The sequence below is a fragment of the Gymnoscopelus braueri genome (assembly GCF_963280865.1).
Source record: "Gymnoscopelus braueri genome assembly, chromosome: 19".
Taxonomy (NCBI): Eukaryota; Metazoa; Chordata; class Actinopteri; order Myctophiformes; family Myctophidae; genus Gymnoscopelus; species Gymnoscopelus braueri.
In genome coordinates this window covers 42,939,025-42,965,370 of record NC_137621.1, presented here as the reverse complement: position 1 = coordinate 42,965,370, position 26,346 = coordinate 42,939,025, and the positions used below count along the sequence as shown (strand labels likewise).

General features: G+C 41.1%; 1 protein-coding gene across 1 annotated transcript in view; it reads right to left on the bottom strand.

The window, feature by feature from the left end:
- Positions 1 to 18,098: 18,098 nt before the first annotated feature.
- The window catches only part of ttc7b (tetratricopeptide repeat domain 7B), a 600,383-nt gene continuing 592,135 nt past the window's right edge, over positions 18,099 to 26,346 (bottom strand). Inside the window, exon 22 of the transcript XR_013932176.1 lies at positions 18,099 to 18,289. The gene's annotated coding sequence lies outside the window, so the exon portion shown is untranslated. The remainder of the gene's footprint in view (positions 18,290 to 26,346) is intronic.

Sequence of the window (26,346 nt, the reverse complement as noted above, 5' to 3'; positions counted from 1 at the left end):
ACTCAAGTACTGTACTTAAGTACAATTTTGAGGTACTTTTACTTTACTGGAGTATTTACAATGTTCTATACTTTTACTTCTACTCCACTACATCTCAGAGGCAAATATTGTACTTTTACTCCACTACAATTATTATTAACTTTAGTTAATGTACTAGTTACTTTGCAGATATAAATTATTACATTATAAAACATACATTAACCACTGTAGCCCTATTTTATACCTAGGCTATTTGAAAATAGCAGATCTACAAGCTCACGTTGTGAGCTTATAGATCTGCTATTCTCAAACATTTTAGTACTTTTACTTTTGGTACTTTAAGTACATTTTGATACCAACACATTTGTACTTTTACTCAAGTAAATTTTGAATTCCGGACTTTTACTTACTAGTACTTCTGCATTGCAGTATTGATACTTTTACTTAAGTAAATATTGTATTACTTTTTCCACCACTGACTCTGAGACAGAAGGAGGAGAGTGAGGAAATCAGACTGGAAGAGTGAGACCAAAGTGTGAGTGATGCAGACACAGTGTGTGGGAGAGCATGGCAATCAACGCCAGGGTGGAAACACGGTTACGGTGCGCGTTCCCTGCGTGAAAACCACGTTACCTCGCTGATTACCAATGGTGGAAGAAGTACTTCAGTAATAGTATCAATACTGCAATGTAGAATTACTCTTTTACAAGTAAACCTCTGGAATTCAATATTTACTTGACTGACTAAAAGTGCAAAAGTATCAGCATCAAAATATACTTAAAGTATCAAACGTAAAAGTACTAATAATCCAGTCTGTCCCATTTCACAAGTTCAGTATACACATCTTTTGAAAATAGCAGATCTACAAGCTCACAACGCGTTGCGATGAGCTTGTAGGTCGGCTATTTTCAAAATGTTGCAGAAGTAGAGGCTAAAGTGGTTAATGTATGTTTTGTAACTAATAATAATCAAAATCTACAAAGTAAATAGTAACTAAAGTTTTCAGATAAATGTAGTGGAGTAAAAATACAATATTTGCCTCTGAGATGTAGTGGAGTAGAAGTAAAAGTGCTGAAAATTCGAAATACCCCAGTAAAGTAAAAATACCTCAAAATTGTACTTAAGTACAGTATTTGAGTAAATGTACTTAGTTACTTTCCACCGCTGCTGATGAACCATCCAAAACCAGACTTCAAAGCATACAAATTTAGCTTATACCAGCGTTCGTGTTTTTTTCTGAGAAATTAGCATCCGCCCCTTGTTTGCCAGTGTAAAGCCATTAAGGAATCGACCCATTTCCCTCCAAAAACCCTCTTCCATTAAAGTCTGTGAGATAGTTGTAGGCTGTTACTTATTGTTACTATCTCCCGCAGGTTACACAGGTAGCGAGAGTGCCCATAAGCATTGTGAGAGATAAGGGCTTGTTTCACCCTAACAGCTGACCTATGCTAAAGTTGTTAACGGAAAGAATGCTGACAGTTTTGGGGAAAAGAAAAAAAAGAAAGATAACTGCCACAATAAGTGCTTGGGTGTCCTGAAGTGAGTCCTGGGCTAGTGATCCATTAAATAAGCTTCTTAAAATCCTAAAGGATGAGAGCGGGCCTTAGCGTAAAGACAACACGAGACGTGAGCAGCCAAACTGATTAGACGCCAAACTTTGCTCTGTCTACAGCGAATATACCTTGGTGCTACTCACCAGCTTTCATGGTGGATCATAAACAGCAGTGGTGTAAAGCAGGGGTTCCCAAAGTTGGGGTTGCGACCCCACTTGGGGTCGCGGGACACATGATGGTGGTGTTGCGAATTTATTTTGGGTCATAAAAAAAAAAAAAAAGAATGGATGAAATACAATCTAAAAATAATTACAAATAGTAAATTTTACCATTTTAATACATTACAAATGCGCTCCGAACGTGCAAGTTTATGTGCATAAATTACCTCCAGGGTTAGGTGGGGTCGCAAGTCAATGGCCGCATTATTTTGGGGTCACGGGCTGAAAAGTTTGGGAACCCATGGTGTAAAGTAACTAAGTACATTTACTCAAGTAATGTACTTGAGTACAATTTTGACGTATTCTGCCATCAGAATAGTAATACCAGAGGCCACATGTGATGTCAGGGGCCTCAAGCACACCGTTGTTCCATCAGTGTAACAGCAGTGTTTAACATTTCAAATGGCCATAACTCGTTCAAAGATTCAAAGATTTCCCCAAACAATTAAAGCATTTCAAAATTCAGAAAATATTCCACAACAGTAAAAAAATAAACTGCCAATCTACAAGCTCACAATGCGTCACATTGCAACACGTTGTGAGCTTGTAGATTGGCAATTTCCGCTTTCATCTAACGACAAAGTGCACAGGGCTTAAGTGGTTATGTAATGAGAACAGTAAAGATTCCAATGCACACACTATGTTTTATGCGTAAGAACAAAGGCATGTGTGTGTACTGTGTACCACATAATTCAGTGGGTTAACCCATTAAGACCGGAGAACGCATCTGTGTCATTTTTAGATTTCTTTGGGCTATTCAAAAATAGCAGATTGTAGATTTTTTTTTTTTATCGTGAAAATGTGTGCAAATCTTTGAATATACATATATATATATATATATATATATATATATATATATATATATATATATATATATATATATATATATATATATATATATATATATATATATATATATCTTTTTAACATAAATTAACATAATTTAACTTTTTTAACTCAAATATTTGCTTCTGGGGATTCTGAAATGTCAGTTCTTTTTTTTCTTCAAACATTTACATGTCAAGGACCCCCAAAATGATATGTATTTGTCTGCGGACCCCATCTCAAAATATTTTATTACAGGGACCCCCAGAACTTAAGCAAAGATTTGACTTAAAATGTATATAATATGTATATATATATTCAAAGATTTGCACAAGTATTTCACAATGTTTTTAAAATAGCAGATTTACAAGCTCGTAGCGCGGCACTCGGTGCCGCGCTATGAGCTTGTAGATCTGCTATTTTTGAATAGCCAAAGAAATCTAAAAATAACACAGATTCTTTCCCGGTCTAAATGGGTTAACAAAAAAAGCTCCATTTCATTTAGTCAGATGTGGGCCATTCAGTAAGGAATATATTTCCCTACACAGCACATGTCTTATGAATTCATCTTGATATCGGAGAGAACAAACAGTGCCTTACTATAGTGGGCAAAGTTGAACCTTTTTTTTTTTGTAAACCTGGAGAAATGTATTTTCTCCAGAGGTACTTCTATTATTTCATGTAGAGACCATTAAACAAACACAAATGCCCTCCTGTGAGATGCAAATGCAAATACAGTCTTGTGTTACGAAACACTAATTAGCTTAAATGGGCTAAATTACTCACAAACAGGTGAGCGCACAGACTGCGTTTAGGCATGCAATTTAACATTCATCCTTAGCTCTGCCTGTGTGTGTGGGATGTGTTTAAATAACATTGTGTGTGTGTGTGTGTGTGTGTGTGTGTGTGTGTGTGTGTGTGTGTGTGTGTGTGTGCGCGCGTGTGTAGCGTGTGTAGGCCCTGCCTTAGTAAATCAGAATCAGTTTTTATTGTCACTTCCACAGTACACAAAGCATACAGTGGAGCAAAATACCGTTCTCCACAAACTCATAGTGCTTTCACATTAAAACAATAGACACATTAAAAAGAGGCGAGGCCGTTTAAAAACATTACAAAAGTTAAAAGAGCAGACAACATTGGTAAAAAAATATAAGTGCTGATGCATTCAAAGTGCAATATAGGTACGGTGCTATTTATCCCTAGGATGTTCGTTTAGGGGGCAATATGTGGCGAGTGTTCAGGGTTCTGATGGTTTGGGGGAAGAAGCTGTTGGATAACCTGCTGGTGCTTCCCCCTATAAGCTCTTGAACCGCCTACCAGATGGCAGGAGTTCAAAGAGATGGTGGGAAGGGTGGGAGGAGTCAGACATTATTTTCATGGCCTTCCCGACACATCTATCTGTGAATAAGTCAGATATGGGGGGGAGAGGGACACCTGTGATCTTCTCTGCTGTTCTCACTATCCTCTGCAGGGACTTGCGGTCGGCATCCGTACAGTTCCCATACCAGACAGTGATGCAGTACGTCAGAATGCTCTCAATGGTTCCTCTATAGAAGGATGTCATAATAGAGAAGGGGGAATTCACTTTTTTCAGTCTCCGCAGAAAGTACAGGCGTTTCTGGGCTTTCTTGGTGAGAGCTGAGGTGTTAGAGGACCATTTGAGGTCATCAACAATATGCACCCCCACAAACGTAGTGCTTTGGACTTTTTCCATAGCAGCGCCGTTGATGGTGAGTGGGGCGTGCACACTAGGGCCTCTAATGACCATCTCCTTGGTTTTATCCACGTTTAGGGACAAGTTGTTGTTTTTACACCAAATGGCCAGTTTCTCCACCTCCTTTCTGTACTGCGTCTCATCACCATTCGTGACTAGACCCACCACTGTCGTGTCGTCAGAGAATTTGATGATGTGATTTGAACTGGACCTGGCAGAGCAGTCTTGGGTCAGCAAGGTGAACAGGAGTGGACTGAGCACGCAGCCCTGGGGGGAGCCGGTGCTCAGTGTGATGGTGCTGGAACTATTTACTCCTATTCTAACTGACTGTGGCCTGCAGGTGAGAAAGTCCAGAATCCAGTTACAGAGAGGCGTGTTGAGACCCAGTGTGCACAGCTTCCCTATCAGCTGTTGGGGAATGATGGTGTTGAAAGCAGAGCTGAAATCAATGAACAGTATTCTGACGTACGTGTTCCTCTTGTCCAGGTGTGTTAGGGCCAAGTGCAGGGCAGTAGACACGGCATCATCAGTGGACCTATTGGCCCGATATGCGTACTGATGGGGGTCTATATTGGGGGGCAAGGCACTTTTGATGTGCTCCATGACCAGCCTCTCAAAGCACTTCATAATGATGGGTGTCAGTGCTATGGGGCGATAGTCATTTAGGCAGGATACTGGGCACTTCTTTGGTACTGGAATGATGGTGGCAGATTTGAGGCATTTTGGTACAACAGGCTGACGCAGGGATGTGTTAAAAATGTCTGTAAGAACATCCTTCAAATGCTCCGCACAGTCTCGAAGTACCCGCCCAGATATATTGTCCGGCCCTGCAGCCTTGCGGGGGTTAACCTGTGACAGGACTCTCCTCACACTGGTAGGGGTGAGACACAGAGCCTGTTCATCAGACTGTGGCACGGCTTTCTGAGCAGGTGTGTTATTTGTGGCCTCAAATTGTGCGTAGAAGTCATTCAGCTGGTTAGGGAGGGAGGGGTCACTGTCACAGACCTGTGGGGGGGGGGGGGGGGGGGGTTTGTAACCTGTGATGGCCTGGATCCCCTGCCACAGGTGACGTGTGTCTCTGCTTTCAGTGAAGTTGTTATTTATCCTCCTGGAGTACTGTTTCTTCGCTCTCTTGATTCCCCGAGACAGATCGTTCCTTGCAGTGTTCAGGGGCTGCCGTCTGTGGATTTGTGCATGTGTTTGTTTGCCTGTTTAATAATCATAATAATCTATGAATTCACAAAACCTCTGTGTGTACTGTATGTCTGTCCCCGGGCATAACTCGGCCACCGTCCCTCCGATTGACCTCAAACTCTGATTGACCTCAAACGTCCATGCTCAGGGACCACGCAAGTCGGGAACGATGATTCCACGTTGGGGAATGCATGCCCCACCTGGTCACGCAATACCCTGTTGTACTGTCAGAGTACTCGCTGTACCCATTGTTAAGAGTCCCCAGTGCGGTACCCACTACCATGTGACGGTCGAATATGGAGATCCCTGTATCTCCATATTTTGTTGATCGGTCGCATAGAGTTCTGATGTGCACCATAGAGTAGTTATAAAAGAACTAGAGTGGTAACTGGAAATTCAAAAAATAATTGTTACCGAATTGCAAAAATAAAATAAAAAATCCTACATACTGCAGTTAAACCATGAACTCCCTACCTTTTGCAACACTTTCTGTAACAATAAGGCCCATCATTTCACTGAGTCTTACCTAAATCCACCTTTTCAGTGGGATCTATTTATCTTCTTTTTTTTTGGAACCAAATGTATGCTAATCTCTGGTTTAAAAAAATGCAGAAACAGCAGTTAAGCTTGATTAAAGGTATGGATCACCAAATACAAATCCCAGTGTGAAAGATCAGCATCATTCATATGTTTTGAAATATCCAATTTTCATATTTAATCGAATCCGATTACCGTTAAGTTTTGAAAAACTGTGCTCAGGTGTTTAAGTATCTTATCTGTCCTCCTTCAAGTGCAATGTGAAGTCAGCCACTGCTCAATAATTACTGTTCATTGTCGGCTGCTCTTAACGATTGACACAAATAATGAGAATCGCTGATACCTATTTCCAACAGTATTTTTTTTTAAATACTTTTGACTTTCACTCCACTGCATTTCAAAGACAAAATTGTACTTTAGACTGTACTACATTTCTAGGAAGGGAAAAAGTACATTATGAACACTTAAGCCTTATTTCATACGACCTGTGCCCAATAGGCTCTATGCACAGCAGCCATATGATCACTTCCCTCACAGGTGTTACCAATGACACTAATGAAGGCTCTGTTCCACAGTGGTTCTCAGATTTTTCAATTTCCACGACCATCATAACTCTGAGAGTGTACAAATGGAACCAAATGGACCTTTACGGGTCCATTTGGTTCCATTTGTACACTCTCAGTTACACACCCGTAAGGGGCCATTTGCAAACCCCTCAAGGAACCATGAGGGTCCCTGGACCCAAATCTTAGACCCACTGGTGTAGCAGTTTGACCAGAATGGAACAGAGCCTTCATTAGTATCATTGGTAACACCTGTGAATGTCTTCACAATATGGCTTCTGTGCATAGAGGCTACACTTAAGCAATATTACACGAGAGGGTGTGCTTTACCGTCATTATTAGCACGCCTGTGATGCGGTCAGGAACGAGGCGCAGCCGAGTTCCGCCGCGATCACAGAAGTGCTAATAATGTAAGGTAAAGCACACCCTAGAGTGTAATATTGCGATTATACAACAGTTACCAACAAAACTCATCCAAATGTATTCATATTGTGGGGCAATTCATAATAAAAAAAAATCGCTTATCCGTTTCCCTGTAAAGAGAAGAGTTTATTTGACTGAGACAAAATAGTCCCTGTAACAGCGCAGCACTCTTGAGTCATCGTCTCATCAACACAGCTGATTCCAGAAGGCTATATGCTCCGTCGTACGATCGTGTTACGTGGCCAAAATAACTGATCTACAAGCTCACAACGCGTCAAGATGGCGATGCGTTGTGAACTTGTAGATCGGCTATTTTTGCCGTGCGATACCTTCGTACGATAAAGTATAACATACACTGGACTGTTAACGAAATGGGAGTAATTTTACTTTAACACAGGAGGATATGTATACAGTATGGATGTTACCATTGAAATAAAGCACACTTTTTTCCAGTTATTCCTTTTATTATAGGATTTTAGGCGATTTAGTGTGCTCTCTTCTAACCATTGATCAACCGTAAGTCCACCAAATAAGTCAAAATTAACAACATAGTCCATTTTGCATAGCTGTTTGTTCTCCGGTGGCGGCGGTGGGTACTGTCTGTTTGTTTTCCTACCGTGGGACAGCGTGACTTCACAGCACAGCTGTACCATATGGTCTAATCAGGTGCGGAGTGCGGACTGCAGTGCGGAGTGATTTATTAATGTGATTAGGCCCGTGCTATGATGCTGGTTTGAAGCACGGCTAGAAAGCTATTTCAACCAATCAGATTGCTTGGTCGGAACTACCTGTTGTATAATCGGGAACGATGCATGTTGGGAATGCATGCCCCACCCGTTAATGCATTTCCTGTTACACACGTTGTCAGAGTACCTATTGTACCTGTGTGTCTGTTTGCGTCCCTTTTATGCCCATATATGGAGAATCATATACTTTTGCACAAATATGGGCATGCCTATGGGCATATTGATCAGATCAGCGGTTCTGGACAACTGCTTATCCAACCGAGTTTGAAGATGGTCGGTCCCATATGGGTATGCACATGTAAGGGCAGAACGGTCAGATCAGTGGTTTTGGGCAACTGGATCACCTATTTTCACCAATGGTGGAGGTGGAGAGTAAAAAAGTAGATTTACTCATGTTCTGTACTTACGTTTCGTTTTCTTTTTGGGGCGGTGAAACCGCCCCAAAAAGTGAGGTTTGGAAATTTGTACAATTATCTTGGGCAGTGAAACCGCCCCTATAAGTGAGGTTTGGAAATTTGTACAATTATCCTGCGCTGTGATTGGCCAATCACAATCTATTCAGGACTGTGATTGGCCAGTGTCACATGACACATGTGCATAGCCCTATATAAGAAACCATAACTTTAAAAAAAACATAAATTTGTTTTTTTAAAGTTATGGTTTCGTCCATCATAAAGAGTGTTTCAATAAATGTATTTATCTTTTGTACATGATTGGTTGACTCCATTCAGTATTGTGATTAGCTAGCAAGACACCGCCCACTTCACACAGGGTGTGATTTTTCTTTTAGGGACCAGTCGAAATTTACATAAGGGGGGGCATGGAGGAAATGTATGTGCCCTGATCTAAAATGCCATGACCCTCCCTTTGACAAAAAAAAAAATCAATGACCCTCCCCAAGTGATTACAAAAAAAAGAGTAACCCTCCCCGCCTAGAAGTGTCACGATATATTGTGTCACGGTATAGCCTATCGTGGTATTAAAATGTGATGATAGGTATTGTCATGATGTCATACTGTATCGTAATATTTTTTTAATTGTTTTTTTAATAAAAAAAAACACTTTTTTTTTTTTGCCGGTGAAAGTTAGGAGTTTTTACTGTATGATATGAAATGTAAAGCTTATCATAATCATAGTAATTATTAATCATGTCCTCCATCATATTCAAGGTATTTTGGAGAGAAATTAAACAGACTCCAGTCAGTCACTTTCAGTTTAAAGCACTGCAGAGGGGAGGTGTTGTGTGTCAGCTGATGCTCGTTGACGCTCGTTAATGTGACATGCATCTGCACTCTCAAATAGGCCTACATCTAATCTAAGATTGTATTATACTGTATCTGGTATTATAGATTTTTTTTAGCTGTTGGAAATAACTAGGCTGCACTTGGTTGGTAAAGTCCCGATGACAAAAATATGAGGTTTGTGGAATTTATAGTTATGCAGTCTTATATTATATTATATTTGTTATATTAGTGTCTATCTGTCCTCTGAAACAATGGGTTTATAGTTAGTGAGAACTTCACTTCTCCATTAAGCTTGCACAAATGTATTTATTTGTGTGTACAAAGCACTTTGTAATTGTTTCTAACTTGCTTTATAACTTTATTTATAAGATGATGGCCAATGTTGATGATACATGAGAAAAGAACATTAATAATATATCATATCGATATCATGCCCAACATCATGTATCGTATTGTGAAATTCTTGACACCCCTAACCCTCCCCATCAAATACAACATGACATTTAAAACTGATATGTCCAATGTTTTGCTTTCCACATTGATTAGAACATTAATTGCTGTAGTGTAGTCAGTCTTGCTAAATGCACAGTGTATCTGTAGTAGTGGTAGCAGAATGGATAGTGTTCTCATCTTACATGTGGGAAACCCATTGAATCCTGGTCAGATTGAAGAAAGTTGAATATTTGGTAACCAGTAGTTTAAAACTTTTGTCACTCTGCCCTTTTAATTATCAACTACAGTGACTACAACTACACTGTTGCCTACATAAAACAAATTAGGCTATCAATTATGGCCTGATGCTTCTGGTTTTACTTGTGGAGCTAGGCATCTATACACAACTGTCCATATAGATCCACATTAATCACATGCACAGAATTACTTCAAATGATTATGAATATCCAGTTATAGTAGGCCTATTTATAATGCATCTCTCCAATAACGCCTGTTGAAGTTTTGCTTAATTGTTCAACCACCATCGTTAAGACACTGAATAGATTTGACTGGGTCGTTCACACTCGCTGTGCGTTGATGGCTTGTTAACGACCGTCATTGATTCTAAATAGACAAGGTGTTACTTGATTTGAATTCTTTGTATCCTTTGAAATGGAGAGGGGTCATTGACCACTGTTCTGCTGTACTAAAAAGGTATATAAAAAACGGACTATTTTATCAATTCAAAATTGCATGACCCTCCCTTGGATTCAAAGTAAAATTAGCTGACCCTCCCTTGGACCAAAATTAGAAAGGCATGACCCTCCCCTATTTTCCTCCATGCCCGCCCTTATGTAAATTTCGACTGGTCCCTTAGTATCGGAAATTTATTTGAGTATTTTTGACTTTCACTCCACTACATTTCGAAGATTTTGATTTGATTTTGTTTTGATAAACTTTATTTTGAACTTACAGGTAAAATGAAACGAGAACCAATAACAATGAAAGCCATGATATAAAAATACAAAATAAAAATGAAGTAAACAAAAACATTTAAAATGCGATCATTGATCATCCACAAAATGTTCAAAAAGGAGTAGGAAGAAACAAAGCTTATTTACTCCTACCCTCCCCCCCCCCCCCCGTCTTATTTAACATTCATAATCCATATAAACGATTACAAAGACAAATATTGTATGTTTGACTGCGTTACATTTCTAGTAAGGGAGAAATTACATTGTATACATTAAAAAGTACAATCTGTAGACTGAAACACACAGTCTAGAGCAGTGAGCTTCTTGATCTGGAGACTACTGGATGTGAGTCTGTTCTTTGGGACATGCCATCTATAAATAATGCACTTCATGGGATGAAGGGTTTATAGTTAGAAATAGCCTAACACTTGGAATCAGGTGCAACAGTACTTTTGGGATAATGAATCAATACTCTGGCATCTAATTGTATGAAATCCTGCTTTCCATTGCGTTTTCTTTTTTTGGTGCTTTCCTGAATAACATCAATTTGGATTCAGGTACAGTACATCCCTGCAGGGGCGTCACAGGAGGGGTGTAAGTGGGACTGAGTTACTAGCCCCCCCCCCCCCCCCTTTTTTTCTTTTTTAAAGAAAAAAAATCTTAGGGGGGCCCACAGTGAATCTTTGTCCCCAGGGCCCATAATTTGGGGCTACGCCCCTGCATCCCTGCACTGTATCTCATATCAACGGACATTTGAAAGTCCTCCCACTTTAAGTGTGCCTGTGCACCAGTAATTCACATAAATGAGTATATCTCTCAATTTGGTGAGAAATGACTCAAACTGAGGAATTGTTTTTGCAGGACCTCTGCACACTTGATGATACAAAGAAAAGAAAATATAGAAAGTGGAAGAGAAACCACTCGAGCACTATTTTATATTTAGGCTAGCCGATCTACAAGCTTACACCGAAAATGGGTCATTTCCGGTGATAAGCTTAGACTTTTTTTTAACTTTTAACAGGGGCCAGTTTCAATAGGGCATAGCAGTGGCGGCCATTTTCTGGTTCCACTCCAAAATAGTCAATGCATTTTTCCCATTGAGATTTCCAAAAATATTTATATCAATTATGTTAAGCGTAGAATCAAGCCATCCAGGGTCCTGGTGAATCATGAGCATAAAACGTTTGATTCTGTGAAAAAAACACGGCAAAACAAAGGGTAGGCTATTTATTAAATATAGTATATCATATAATTACATATTTTTTAAAAGAAATCACTGAAAAAAATGTTTCATGGTCATGATTCACCAGGACCCTGGATGGCTTGATTCTAGGCTTAAATGAATTGATATAAATATTTTTGGAAAATTCCATTGACTATTTTTTCAACCAGAAAATGGTCGCCACTGCTATGCCCTATTTGCAGCCACCTGTAGGTGCTCTTTTAGAGCGGTTTTGAAGGAGTGTAAGGAGTCACACTTTGTTATGACTGTTGGTAGGGCATTCCACATTCTGGCGGCATAGCAGCAGAACAAATTTGACCCCATGTTTGTGCCGAAACTGGGTTCTGTGAGATCAGTGGGGCTCCTTCTGGTGTTGTGCCTGTGACGCGATTGAAGTATAGTCTGACAGGTACATGGGTATCCCTGTATGCTCGTGTATCTTGAAGACCAGGCCCAATGCAAGTTGCTGTACTCTGTCCCTGAGCCATCCCCACCCTAGCATAATGAGCAGGGGTTAGGTGAGTTCTGGGTGTGAGGCCTTGTAGTAACCTGACCAGTTTGTTTTGAGAGGTCTGCAGTTTGGTTTTTAATGCCTTTGAGGTGCTAACGTGCTAACGAGGTGCATGCATAGTCGAAAATGACATTGGATGAGTGCTCCTGCTATAGTGTCCTCAGTGTGTTCCTATACTGACCACAGATTAGAAGATCATGAATAGAAAACATGTGCTTTGGTTGACTTTTCTGATTACTTTTGATGCAATTTTTTTCAAAGGCACTTTGACCTGGCAGAGGTATGTTCTGGACCCAAACAGAATGGATTCAGTTTTGCCTATAGGTGTAGTGATGGTATGTTATCAGTGGTGGAAAAAGTACTCAAATTTTTTACTTAAGTAAAAGTATCAATACTGCAATTTAGAAGTACTCTGTTACAAGTAGAAGTCCCAAATTCAAAATGTACTTGAGTAAAAGTACAAAAGTATTGGTATCAAAATGTACTTAAAGTTCCAAAAGTAAAAGTACTAAAATGTTTGAAAATAGCAGATCTACAAGCTCACAACGCGTCACAACGCGTCACAACGCGTCGCGTTGTGAGCTTGTAGATCGGCTATTTTCAAATAGCCTAGGTATAAAATAGAGCTAAAGTGGTAAACGTATGTTTTATAATGTAATCATTATATCTGCAAAGTAGCTAGTAACTAAAGTTTTCAAATAATTGTAGTGGAATAAAAGTACAATATTTGCCTCTGAGAAGTAGTGGAGTACAAGTAAAAGTACAGAAAATTGGAAATACTCCAGAAAATACCTCAAAATTGTACTTAAGTACAATACTTAAGTAAATGTACTTAGTTACTTTACACCACTGTATGTTATCAGCGAGCCAGGTGCAGATTCTACAAAGTTCAGAGCTAAGGGCCTCCTCAACCTGCAATCTGTCCTTGCCCGAGACCAGGAGTGCAGAGTCATCCGCGAACAAGAACAGATTGCAGTCACATGCTGATGGCGTGTCAGATTTCCCATTTTCTCCTCACAATAACCACAGTAGGTTTCATGTTGAGTTATGAGCAACGTTCCCCCTTCCAGACAAAACACACAACACAAAAACCATGCTGCTTAGCATATGGTGGTATTTATCAGCTGATCTTTTATAAACAGCCCTCCTTCTCCCTTGGCATTTCTCAGATGCTGCGTGCATTTGTGGCGCTATCGGTTCCAGTTGTTTGCACAACGCAGAGCAGGCGTGTGTGTGTGTGTGTGTGTGTGTGTGTGTGTGTGTGTGTGTGTGTGTGTGTGTCTGTGTCTGTGTGTGTGTGTGTGTGTGTGTGTAAAGTTTAAGTAACTAAGTACATTTACTCAAGTGCTGTACTTAAAGGGATACTTCACTTTCACATAAAATAAACATTTAAAAAATATATTAAAAATAAATGAAAGAAGTTATGGCAAAATAAAGGCCCCCTCACGCATTAGAGTGTCCTACTAATGTGTGAGGGGGCCTTTATTTTGCCATAACTTCTTTCATTTTTTTAATATATTTTTTTAACGTTTATTTTATGTGAAAGTGAAGTATCCCTTTAAGTGCAATTCTGAGGTACTTTTACTTTACTGGAGTATTTCCAATTTTCAATACTTTTCCTTCTACTCCACTACATCTCAGAGGCAAATATTGTACTTTTACTCCACTACAATTATTTGAAAACTTGAGTTACTAGTTACTTTTCAGATATAAATTATGATATTATGAAACATAGATTAACCACTTCAGCCCTATTTTATATATGGACTATTTGAAAATAGCCGATCTACAAGCTCACAACGCGTCGCATAGCGACGCGTTGTGAGCTTGTAGATCTGCTATTTTCAAAGATTTTTGTACTTTTACTTTTGGTACTTTAAGTACATTTTGATACCAATACTGTTGTACTTTTAATCAAGTAAATTTTGAATTTCTGACCTTTCTGACTTCTACATTGTATTGATACTTTAAGTAAAACATTTGAGTACTTTTTCCACCACGTACGTACGTGTGTGTGTGTGTGTGTGTGTGTGTGTGTGTGTGTGTGTGTGTGTGTGTGTGTGTGTGTGTGTGTGTGTGTGTGTGTGTGTGTGTGTGTGTGTGTGTGTGTGTGTGTGTGTGTGTGTGCGCGTGTGCGTGCTATGCATGGGCAGCCGGCAGGACTCAGGTGCGTGGGACGAGGAAGGAATAGCAATCAGTGGTGGGATGTATGTGTAGACTAGAGTATGGATGTCCCCCCTCAGTTAGGTAGACATCGTTCAGGTTCCCCAAGACCCCACTTCCTATGTTTATTTGTTTATATATTATGAATAAGCCACTTAAAACAACAACACCTCTGTCTTTGTTGTTTTCTATAAATGTTCAGAAAGGTCCCTCATAGCCAGTGTGGAATGATAGTCCCCTGATAACTCTCTAAACGTGTGTGTGTGTGTGTGTGTGTGTGTGTGTGTGTGTGTGTGTGTGTGTGTGTGTGTGTGTGTGTGTGTGTGTGTGTGTGTGTGTGTGTGTGTGTGTGTGTGTGTGTGTGTGTGTGTGTGTGTGTGTGTGTGTGTTGCATGGACAGCCGGCAGGTCTCAGGCACGAGGAAGGAATAACAATGTAAGTGGTGGGTGATGTAACTAAGTACAATTACTCAAGTATAACCACTTAAGCCCTATTTCATACTTTGTCTATTAAAAAAAAATCTACAAGCTGACAACGCGTCGCAATGTGAGCTTGTAGATCGGCTAGTTTTTGGAGAAATTGTGAAGAGAAAGAAATTGTTAAGTAGGCCACTCATAATGAGTACTTTTACTTTTCATACTTGGGTACGTAGCACAAACTGTGGCATTGGAAACGATGGAACTGCATGACTCTCAGACAGAAATATTTTTGTTTAATAATTCTTTATTAATATTCTACATAGTAATGTGAAAGAATTTTAGTGGAGTAAAACGTACAATGTTTTCCTCTGAGACGTAGTAGAGTGGAGAAGTATGAATTATCAATTACGTTTCTGTTACTTAGGTTTGTTTTATCGACCACAATGCTAAGAACGTAATTTAGATAGCATGCTATTTAAACGGATGCTAGGTTTATTGTTTAACTGGTATCCTATAGTTTCAATGTAGCTACAGATTGTTATTTTGATAGTATAATTATTTTAGACGCCAAGTTCCTGGTTAACCTGGGATCCTACGGTTTCTCTGCATTATTGTCGCTTATAAGCCGCTCTGGATAAGAGCGCGTGCTAAATGCCTGAATTGTAAATTGCAAGTACATGCACTTGTACATTTTAACCCATTAAGACTGTGTCACTTTAGATTTCTTTGGCTATTCAACAATAGCAGATATACAAGCTCATAGCGTGGAACCGAGTGCCGCGGGTTATGAGCTTGTAGATCTGCTATTGTTGAAAAATCTTGAAAAGTGTGCGAATCTTTGAATACAATATTTTTTATATTACATAGTAATATTTAGTTAAATTTGTAACTAAAAATGTTCCTTCTGGGTGGTCCCTGGAACAAAATATTTTGAGATATTTTTGTATCTTTATTTAAAACCAAAAAAATCAAAAAACTATTCAGAAAACATTAAAAAAAAGCAACTCAAAATTGTAGTCCAAAATGCAGTACATAGCTCCACCAGTGCCCGGCAGGTCTCGGGTCAGTGGGATGGGGGAATGAATGTCAATGAGACGGCGTCTTATGTAGCACATCTTTGATACCTTGACAGTGGAGAGCTGGTCCACAGCCCTCAGTGCAGTCTGACCTCTGTACCCTGCACAGCACCGGGGGAGGGGCTGCATCTGTCCTGCCCTCTGGCCAGATGCACCCCCCCCCCCCCCCCCCCCACACACACACACACACATGCCACTGGAAGTGGGCTTGGTTACCATAGCGATCACATATTCTATTTCTCTCTCTCAATGAAGTACATTTACCCAAGTACTGTACAATTTTGAGGGAATTTTACCTCCATTGAGTATTTACATTTTGAATCTAGGCTACTCCATTACATCAGTTAATTTGCAGATTTCGACAATTTATAATTAATCACATTTTTAATTGGCAATATTGTGAGCTTGGAGATCAGCTATTTTCAAATAGCTGAAGTATAACATAGGGTTGATTATAGTCAATGAGGTTTTGACATTAGCATTCTGCTTAATGAGCACCATAAGTAGTCTTCTTACTCTTGCACTTTGACTTAAGATTGAATCCAGGACTTGTATCTCTAACAGAGTATTTTTATATGGTCGTATTGCTACTTTTACTTAAGTAAAAACAGATCTGAGTACTTCTTCCACCACTGAGCTCAAGGAGGAAGAGAGGGATAAACCTCCCTCAGAGGAGCACATTAAAACAGAGAGGAATACAGGTGGGTTTTAGGGGTAGTGGAGCTGGACTTGCGGCTCGGGGGCGTACTGTATAAAAAATATATACAGCCTCTCGTAAAGTTGAAATCTATTTCTTTTTTAAGTGGGAGGGGGCCAACGCCTTGTTTATGAGCCACACTGATGGAGTGTGCATGGGGTCAGGGCAGTGCTTCTAGCCCCATGTGTACAGTACATGTACAGTATACCTCATATCGTCGATGTCGATTGGAAACCTTTTATGTCCAAAACAACGTTACTCTTCAGGATATGGAACGGAAATGATCAGAAGTTGTGAAAATAGCCGATCTACAAGCTCTCAACGCGGCACGTTGTGAGCTTGTAGATCGGCTATTCTCACTACTTTAGTTTGACACTCTTGTATGATGAATTACAAAAAAAGCGTTGAATTACGGAGATACAAGGTTTCCGCGTGACAGTGACGCTATTCATTCCCAGTGTAATTGCCACATCCAGTTCAGCTGTAATCCACATGGATTATGGACCGCACCGCAGTTCAGCCTATTCTCCGCCTCTGAATGCCACTGCACTTTTCTGGCCAAGATTTCATTGGATATCATTGGTCATCTGACCAGTTGCATTGGATTTCATTAGATCGAATCGACAGGAAGTGGAAAACACACAGCCTGGGAAACAGGTGAATATATTCCTTTAAAGCGAATTTCTTTTAACTCAAATCTTTGCTTCTGGGGGGTCCCTGGAACAATATTTTGAGATGGGGGTCCGTGGCCAAATTCATATCGTTTTGGGGTTCCTTGACATGAAAAAGGTTGAGCACCACTGACATAGGAACATACGTTTTTCAGAATACTGTTGGGATTTAGAAGACATTTGTAGAATCGGCTTCAGGTCTTAATGGGTTAAGGACTCGGAGACCTGTATTTCAATTTCATCTGTTGGAATACTCCAGATGCACCAGCCAAGTGCACTGGGAAATCCGAAGCGTTCATTTACTGTAACTCTGAAAGTGTTTGTTTGTTTTGTTTGTTTATGTATGTATTTATTTGCTGTGCCTGTATACCATAATAGATTATATAGTATTGGACAGAAGTACCCTGTAATGTGTTCAGCGTACTTCAGTCAAGAGCCTCTTTAACACCCTTGTAAGAGTGCATGGGAAGAAGACTGTGCATCACAACCAGTGTGTGTCATTTGTAAAGCCTGATTTATCCTTGGTTGCTCGCGGGTGTCGTGCACTGAAAATAGCAGTTGTAGATCTTCCATTTAGGGTGTGCAAGGTTCACAGTTCGATCCCGGGCTCCCTCAGAGTTGAAGTGTTGAAGTATAGCCATCGTTTGGAAACCTCTCCCTCCGCTATATTGCTCCGAGATCAGGTCCCGCTACGTAGGGTGCCGGCAGAGTGCGACACGGGGGAAACGGTGGCCAATATTGTTGATTCTTACCTTTTAAAAGCATTATTTTACACTGTGGCTATTCAAAAATAACAGATATACAAGCTCATAGCGCGGCACCGAGTGCCGCGCTATGAGCTTGTAGATCTGCTATTTTTGAAAAATCGTGAACATGTGTGCACATCTTTGAATATATATTGTTTAAAGCGAACATTTTTAACTCTATTCTTTGCTTCTGGGGGGTCCCTGGAACAAAACATTTTGAGATGGGGGTCCGCGGCCAAATACATATAATTGTGGGGGTCCTTGACATGAAAAAGATTGAGCACCACTGATATAGAAACATACGTTTTTCAGAAAACTGTTGGGATTTAGGAGACATGTAGATTCGGCTTCAGGTCTTAATGGGTTAAACGCTTGTTTCAACCTGTCAACCCATGTGAAATTGTCTTGACCGCTAAAATTCAAAACAGCTGAGAGCAGGGGGGAATACCTTTACATTTTGGATACAATGTGCGGAAAAAGGTAAGAATCAACAATACACGCAGTGGGACCTCATCTCGGAGCTATACAGCGGAGGGAGAGGTCCCGATTGGAGCTAGTGTCGAAGTGTCCTTGAGCAAGACACTGAACCCCTAATTGCTCCCGACGAGCAGGTTGGTGCCTTGCATGGTTTCCTCTGCCGTCGGTGTGTGAAATAATGTGGTTGAGAATGGGTGAACGTAGTGCACATAGTAAAGCGCCTTGGATAAAGACGCTTTATAAATGCACTTTTTACCATTTACTACACACAACGAGGCCTACAACTCTGGTTTAAGCACACAATGAAGATAAGGGAATCGATACCCCTTCATGAGCGCAGCCATCCAACGAGGCCATGTCCAACTGTAATCATCCTTCACGCTGATATTTTATATGATGCGGTCCTTGTTTGTGTCTCTTAAGAGGATCGGCTCGTGTTGCGAGTCTCCATGATGATTTGTCCAGCCTCTCTATCCCTGCCGTTTTATCTCTCACATACGCATGGCTCCGTGAACTATTAACACCAGACCTGCTGTTTAAGAACAGCGTGCTCACAGTAATGTGTTCACTCTGCTTGTCACACACACACACACACACACACACACACACACACACACACACACACACACACACACACACACACACACACACACACACACACACACACACACACACACACCATTCTCGCAAGGCAGGCAGAGATCTACGTATTATGGAATATTAACCAATACTGAACAACTACGTGATCTATTTATCTGCTACCATGAATAGTTTGTTTAGAACAAGTAAGACGCGCGAACGCTGGAAGCGAACGCAGCTCGAAAGTATTATGTATTTACGGACTTGTAATCCGTGTTATTTCACCGTGATGGGGAGAGAACATTGACTGTGTGTGTGTGTGTGTGTGTGTGTGTGTGTGTGTGTGTGTGTGTGTGTGTGTGTGTGTGTGTGTGTGTGTGTGTGTGTGTGTGTGTGTGTGTGTGTGTGTGTGTGTGTGTGTGTTGCAGGCTGTTGTGCATTTTAATCAGAGCATTGTCTAAATTCCTGCACTCTGGCGGCTGCACACAGGCAGTGCACGCACGTGAGTCACATGGGGGCGTGAGCCGATGAGAGCGCGGCTGCACACAGAGACACACACACACACAACCCGAGCACGGTTACATAGTAAGCTCCACTTGGTCGGAGGCACGGCTTCGCCGCGCCTCCTTCCGCGTTCGCAATCAAGCTGCGGCAGTCCTGTCTGTCTGTTCCCAGCCCTGTTCCCCGCACCGGCCCAGCAAAAGCCACCTGTGTCCGCTCTGAGGAGCGCTGTGGCTCGCTTACACACTCGCCCATAGCATGGGAACATAAGCCGCCCAGAGCATGGGATGGTAACATTACATTTTGTCGTCAGTGTCTCAGCGGTAGAGTGGCCGGTAGAGCGGCAGGATGGCAACCGCAAGGTTCTCAGTTCCATTCCCGGGCTCCCCCAGAGTTAGTGTCGAACCCCCCAAGTTTGAATGAGCGCTTTGAGCTATACAAATGCAATTAATTATTATTACCCGCCCAGAGCATGGGAACATTTGCAAGCATAATCATCATTGTTTGTCAATCGGCCCAATCATCAAAAGGTCGGCCAAACGTAATTTTCTCGTCGTCGTCTTTGTTGTACTGGGATTGGTGGGTATCCCAGTCAAAAAAACATTGGGCAGAAACTTCAAGCAGGGAAAGTATAAAGTAAAGTTCGCACAGAGGAACATATCAACTTGAAGGGAGGAAGATGTAGCATTCTAGCATGCAGTTGTGTGAATTGACAGTTAAGTTGATCTGTGCACTCCACTCTTTTGACTGGCATCTAATTATTTTGCGGTTGGCCGACAGTATTCAGCTTCACTTAACAAATAATGTGACAGTCGTTAGTTAAGCATGTCCACGGTGACACTGTTACTCTGCAAGCTGGCAGGGTCTGCTGGCCAGAAGTAATTAAAAGAAGCAACGCCTGTTTGGCAGGATAGGTAAATAAATTAGCTTGTGTACTACTGTGTGTGTGTGTGTGTGTGTGCGTGTGCGTGTGCATGTGCGTGTGTGCACTTGTATTACTATGCTTGTGAGGGCCAATGTCCTCACAGAGTTGAGCCTGATTTATATTTAGTTGTGTTGCGTACCGTTGCTGTGCACCGAAAATAGCTGATCTACAAGCTCACATGAGTGACGCTGCAACGCCTTGTGAGCTTGTAGATCGGCTATTTTCGGCTCTAGGGTTAAAAATTGCTTCACAAGTAATACAAGTATAGTAACACAAACATGCGTGTGTGCTTGAGTTCCTGTGCGTGTCCGTGTCTGTTAGTATGTGTGTATGTGCATTTCCTGTTTTTTTGCTTTGCTTTTTTCTCCCCAGTTTAGTCGTTATGCCAATTAATTCCTCCCCACACACATGTCTGTGTCGTCACTGCTGTCGTATCCTACTGACTCACCTGCCAGTGAGGAGCCCCCACCGGGAGGACGTAGAGCCTTCGTCCTACTCCTCCCGCCCAACACTCCCTACTGACAGGTGAACCATGAGGGTCCAGGGACCCTCATGGTTCCTTGAGGGGATTCCAAATGGCTTCTTACGGGTGTGTAACTCTGAGAGTGTACACATGGAACTTTGGTTCCATTTGTACACTCTCAGAGTTATGGGGGTCCACTGTGCTACATTAAATGGAACAGAGCCTTGATTAGTATCATTGGTAAAACCTGTGAAGGAATAAGGAAGAGGCCCATTTTTTTTTCCATTATGGCTGCTGTGCATGGAGCCTGTTAGGAAAAGATTCAGGTTGGGGTTAATGTTAGGATTTAGGACTTTTGTGCGGCGATGTACGCACCGAAAAATGTTTTCGGCTATCCTCAATGACATCCTAAAATGTTGATGTTGATGTGCGTGCAAGCGTGTGTGTGTGTGTGTGTGTGCACAAGAAAACAGTGGTGGAAAAAGTACTCAATTACTCCAGTAACTCAAGTAAAATAATCAATACTGCGATGTTGAAGTACTCTGTTACAAGTAAAAATACACAACGCATTGTGAGCTTGTACATCGGCTATTTTCAAATGGTCAAAATGTATATAGGCTAGGGCTGAAATGGGTATTGTAGTATGTTTTGTAATAATCTAAATCTACAAAGTAACTACTGTAGTAGCTGAAGTTTTCAAATAATTGTAGTGGAGTAAAAGTACAATATTTGCCTCTTGAGATGTAGTGGAGTAGAAGTAAAAGTACTGAAAACTGGAAATGCTCCCAATAAAGTAAAAATACCTAAACCATGTACTTAACACATTGACTGCCAAGATATTAAACATAGTTTTCTATCCCCGTGCCGGCGTATAATTACCTCAATCCGATGATATTTGAAACGCCGTGGAACCGACATTGTGTAAAAAAAACACACGGAAAAAGTTTCCTGTGAGTAGACGGAAGGATCTGTGTATCCATGGGAACAACAAGTTTCCAACCGCGATCCGCCATTTTGGAGCTTTGGTCCGCTGAAAACGGGTGGTTTTCAATGAAAAAAAAAGAAACTGAGTTACAGCCGTTTTTCTGAAAATCCCATCATTGGGGCGGATGGAAGTGACGTTTTTTGGAATGACGTCACATCCACATTGTTCTTCTGAGAGACGATCGATCATTCCAAAGCTGTGTTAGGTCGCCCCTTGTGGAATTTTCCCCCAAAAATGTAAAAACGAGTTAACTCGATCTAGGCAATCAAGCGATGGATTCTAAAAACGAGTTGACTCGATCTAGGCAATCAATGTGTTAAGTACAGTACTTCAGTAAATGGACTTAGCTAATTTACACCACTGCAAGAAAACAAACGAGTGCAAACGTCGATGTGTGAGAGAGCAAGAGAGAGAGAGAGAGAGTTTGTCACCCGTAGTATGAAGTGATCGCTACCATCTGCTGATAAGCAGAGGGACTTGTTGAGCATGACTGAACGCTGTTGTACTAGTAGCTTCTAATCAATGCTGTTTGCTGGCGCTGAATTACTTCCCCTGCCATTGGAATGCAACTGGCTGTGTTCTGGATGGGAGGATGTGTGCGTTTCTTTTATTGAGTCAAGGTTGCTATAATGGTCCTGTGTTTCCCCACCTGGGGGGGGGGGGGTCCGGGCTCCAAAGATCACGAGGGGGGTCGTGTGGCCTTGTCTGTTTGGAGGCAGTCAAACATTTTAATCACTTAAAACACAGGATCCATAATCTGAAGGAAAACTTTCGCAGGAAAATAGCAGATTGACAAGCTTGTGGATTTGCGATTTCTGCGACGACATTTAATGTAGAGCGAAAACAGAAAAGACGCCAGAATAGAGCCCTGAGGGACTCTGCTCAGACGAGTTACATTTTGAGGTCATATTTTCATATATATATATATATATATATTTTACATATTGCTATATTTTTCACGAAAATTTCCAACATAGCTCAAATAACAAGTTCACATTGCGTTGCGATGTGGTGCATTGTGAGCTTGCTATTTTCGCTATATTTGTCGTACAGGAGAAGTAAATGGGGCTTAAATGAAAATCATAAGGGCAAGTTGTAGTTTGTAAAATACCCTCCAAAGGTCTTGCAACAAAAAAAAAAGTGTAGACTCACCATGTCTTTTAAAGAAAACTAATCTACTCGGTCCTACAAGAAAAGTGACATCTAGCGAAACTGGTCATGTACGTAGGCACAGTAAGGTCACATTTTTAATAATATTGGTATTCAAGTGTTACTACGACGCAGACAATATTTCTGTTTTAAATTTTGTCTTGAGATGTGCACGCACGCACGAGCGCGCACGCACATACACACACACACACACACACACACACGCACACAGGGGTAGGTCGTGCAGCCCTCGAGCCAAAGAGAACTACACTTACTGTAGATCCAACCCGATCTCCAGAGATTACCGTAACATTGCACGGAACGAGTGCACTTCATTCCGTGGATAGCCGCCTCGGAACTCCCGAATTGCGTGCATATGGTACGGCGCTGCCTTTGTGACAAAACCATTTCGGAGGCGCGCAGTCACAGGCGAATTGTCACCCCGTGAAGGACCACCGAGGGAGCTAAGGCGACCGAGTTGCCGTCCTGAACGGTGTGACACTCGCCTGTGCCTACTCAGCGCCGTTTGAGTTATGTACCGATAGGCACAGAATCGTAAATTTTATTGTGCGGACTGCTCTGCTTCCGGGTTTTTCCGTGTTGCGAATGGTTACGCCCACCGTGGGACTCGCCGTACATATGCACGCAATTTGGGAGTTCCGAGGCGACTATCCACGGAATGAAGTGCACTCGTTCCGTGCAATGTTACGGTATTCTCTGGAGATCAGGCTGGTAGATCTCAGTCAGATTGTACAGAGACAGAGACCTACTTTATTTTCTGTGGTCATGTTGTGTTCTGTTTCAATTTTTCTGACTATAGCTTCTTCTTATTAACCTTGATGGATCTCAGAGGTCGCTCCAGAGGCTAGTTGCTACATTCTTGCGTGCAGGTTGCAGCAGGTTAAGTGTTTGCTTTAAGTGTTCCTCGTGGACTTCACAACATGCACCAAATAGTCTCTGTCGGGTGGAAACCTCATTATGTCCAGAAACCGAAACTTTTCGGGATCCAAATGAAACGATGGCAAAAGCAGCAGATCTACAAGCTCGAAACGCGTCGCTTTGCGCCGCGTTTCGAGCTTGTATATCTGCTACTTTTGATGCATTTGTTTGCCGCTGTAGTAAAAAGCTGGGCATTAATTTACAAAAAAACACAAACACTTAGAATATGGACATAAGAGGTTACTGCCTGGCAGCAACAAAATCATCTTTACTGCTCCCGGCTTTTATAACGCAGGGCCACTGTTTGTATATCATCTCGTTAATAGAGCTGCATAACCTCCCTAACGCTTCATGTCTAAAAACACATCCTATGTGCTTCTCTTAAGTGCTTCTCTTCAAACGATTTCATTTCAGGCCCCCCCCCCCCCCCCTCCCCCATCCCACAAGGCTCAAGGTTGTTATAGTTTTGCATTTTTCTTTAGTTCTTTAATTTTGTATTTCATTTTGACTTTTTGGGCGGTGAAACCGCCCCTATAAGTGAGATTTGGAAAAATGTACAAATATCTTGGGCAGTGAAACCGCCCCTAAAAGTGAGGTTTGGAAATTTGTACAATTATCCTGTGCTGTGATTGGCCAATCACAATCTATTCAGGACTGTGATTGGCCAGTGTCACATGACACATGTGCATAGCCCTATATAAGCAACCATAACTTAAAAAAAAACCATACATTTGTTTTTTTTAAGTTATGGTTTTGTCCATCATAAAGAGTGTTTCAATAAATGTATTTATCCCCTAGCTATTGTGGTTAGCTAGGAAGACACCGCCCACTTCACACAGGGTGTGATTTTTTAATTCAATTTCAGCTTTGGTTTTTCAAAGTGGGTTTGCTGGTTTAGTTTAGTTTTACGAGGCTTATGTATGAGATATTTACAAAAACTACGACTAAGGACATTTTCTCTATGATTTTACATAGTTTTAGTTACTTTTGTAAACAAACACACAATACCGTTGCAGTTAGTTGTACAGTTTTTTCTAACGCCTCATTAATTATGTTATTTCAGTGAATTAAATAGTTGCGTTAGTTTCAGTTGACTTTAATAACCCTACCCCTAGTTGCTATGCATTAGGCCACAGACCCCCATTTAATACAGTTTTGTTTTTTTTGTTTTTTCTGTTGGACCCCACCTCTTCCTTATTCCTTCTGGTTTTACCAATGATACTAATTAAGGCTCTGTTCCATTTAGTGTAGCACAGTGGACCCCCATAACTCTGAGAGTGTACAAATGGAACCAAATGGACCCTTCTACACTACACTGAAATGTCTTTAGTGTTAACTCTGAGAGTGTACAAATGGAACCAAATGGACCCAGAAAGGTCCATTTGGTTCCATTTGTACACTCTCAGTGTTACAGACTCATATGGGTCCAAATTGGTTCATAAATATCTATCATTATAGCTGGGGACCCCCTTGGAACCCCCTCAAGGACCCCTGTCGGGGTCCCCCCACCGTACGTTGAGAACCACCACCTTAAGTCCTCCACATATCGCCGCAACACCATAGGTATATAAGCGTACACACTGCATGTCATTGATAGTGCTATCATTGGGCGACTCCACAGCTATTTAAATTGCCTTTGTAATTGGAAGTCAAATTCATATAACCTCCCGCTCCCTAGACCCTGACACTTTTTTTTTTTTCGTCCCTCATTCTTCCACTGAATTTGGGAAGATGTCTTTTGGTTTCTTTTTTTTTTTTGCTTTACGCTCCATGGTCCTGGAATCATCTCCTGGAATGACATTAAACTGGAGCAGTTCGTTGCTTCGGGTGGTTTTAAAAAAAAGTTTACTTGAGATGTTTAAAAAACTGAGCTGTTTTAAACTTGGATTTGTATGAATGTGCAACTTTATTTTTTTGCTTTGCTATTCTTTTCTTTTTGTTTTGTACGGTGTTTTATGGTGTAATCGCTGCTTGTTGCTTGCCCATGGCCACAGGGCTCGCTTGTAAGAGCGATAACCATCTCAGCATGGACTCACCTGGTAAAATAATGGATAAATAAATCAAAAGCATTTAACTTTAAGCCCTATATGCTGTACTTTGTTGTCCACGGAATAGTGAAAATAGCCCATATACAAACTCACTCCATTGAACAGTGATGCGTTGTGTGAGCTTGTTATTCATGAACATTCTGATTTTTTTTTTTTTTTTTGGGCATTTTGGGGGTAATTTTTGCTTTGCTTGGACCTTAATCACTGAAAACTGATTATTGATTGGTATCAACACGGCATCTTAGCAACCTCACTCAACTGTCTTAATACATCCACAACAGCGATGGTTAATTACAGTGCACGGCAGACAACATGGCCTCTAATTCAAATACAATCTCCTATAAGGCTTTTTTTTTCTCTCTTTCAGACATTC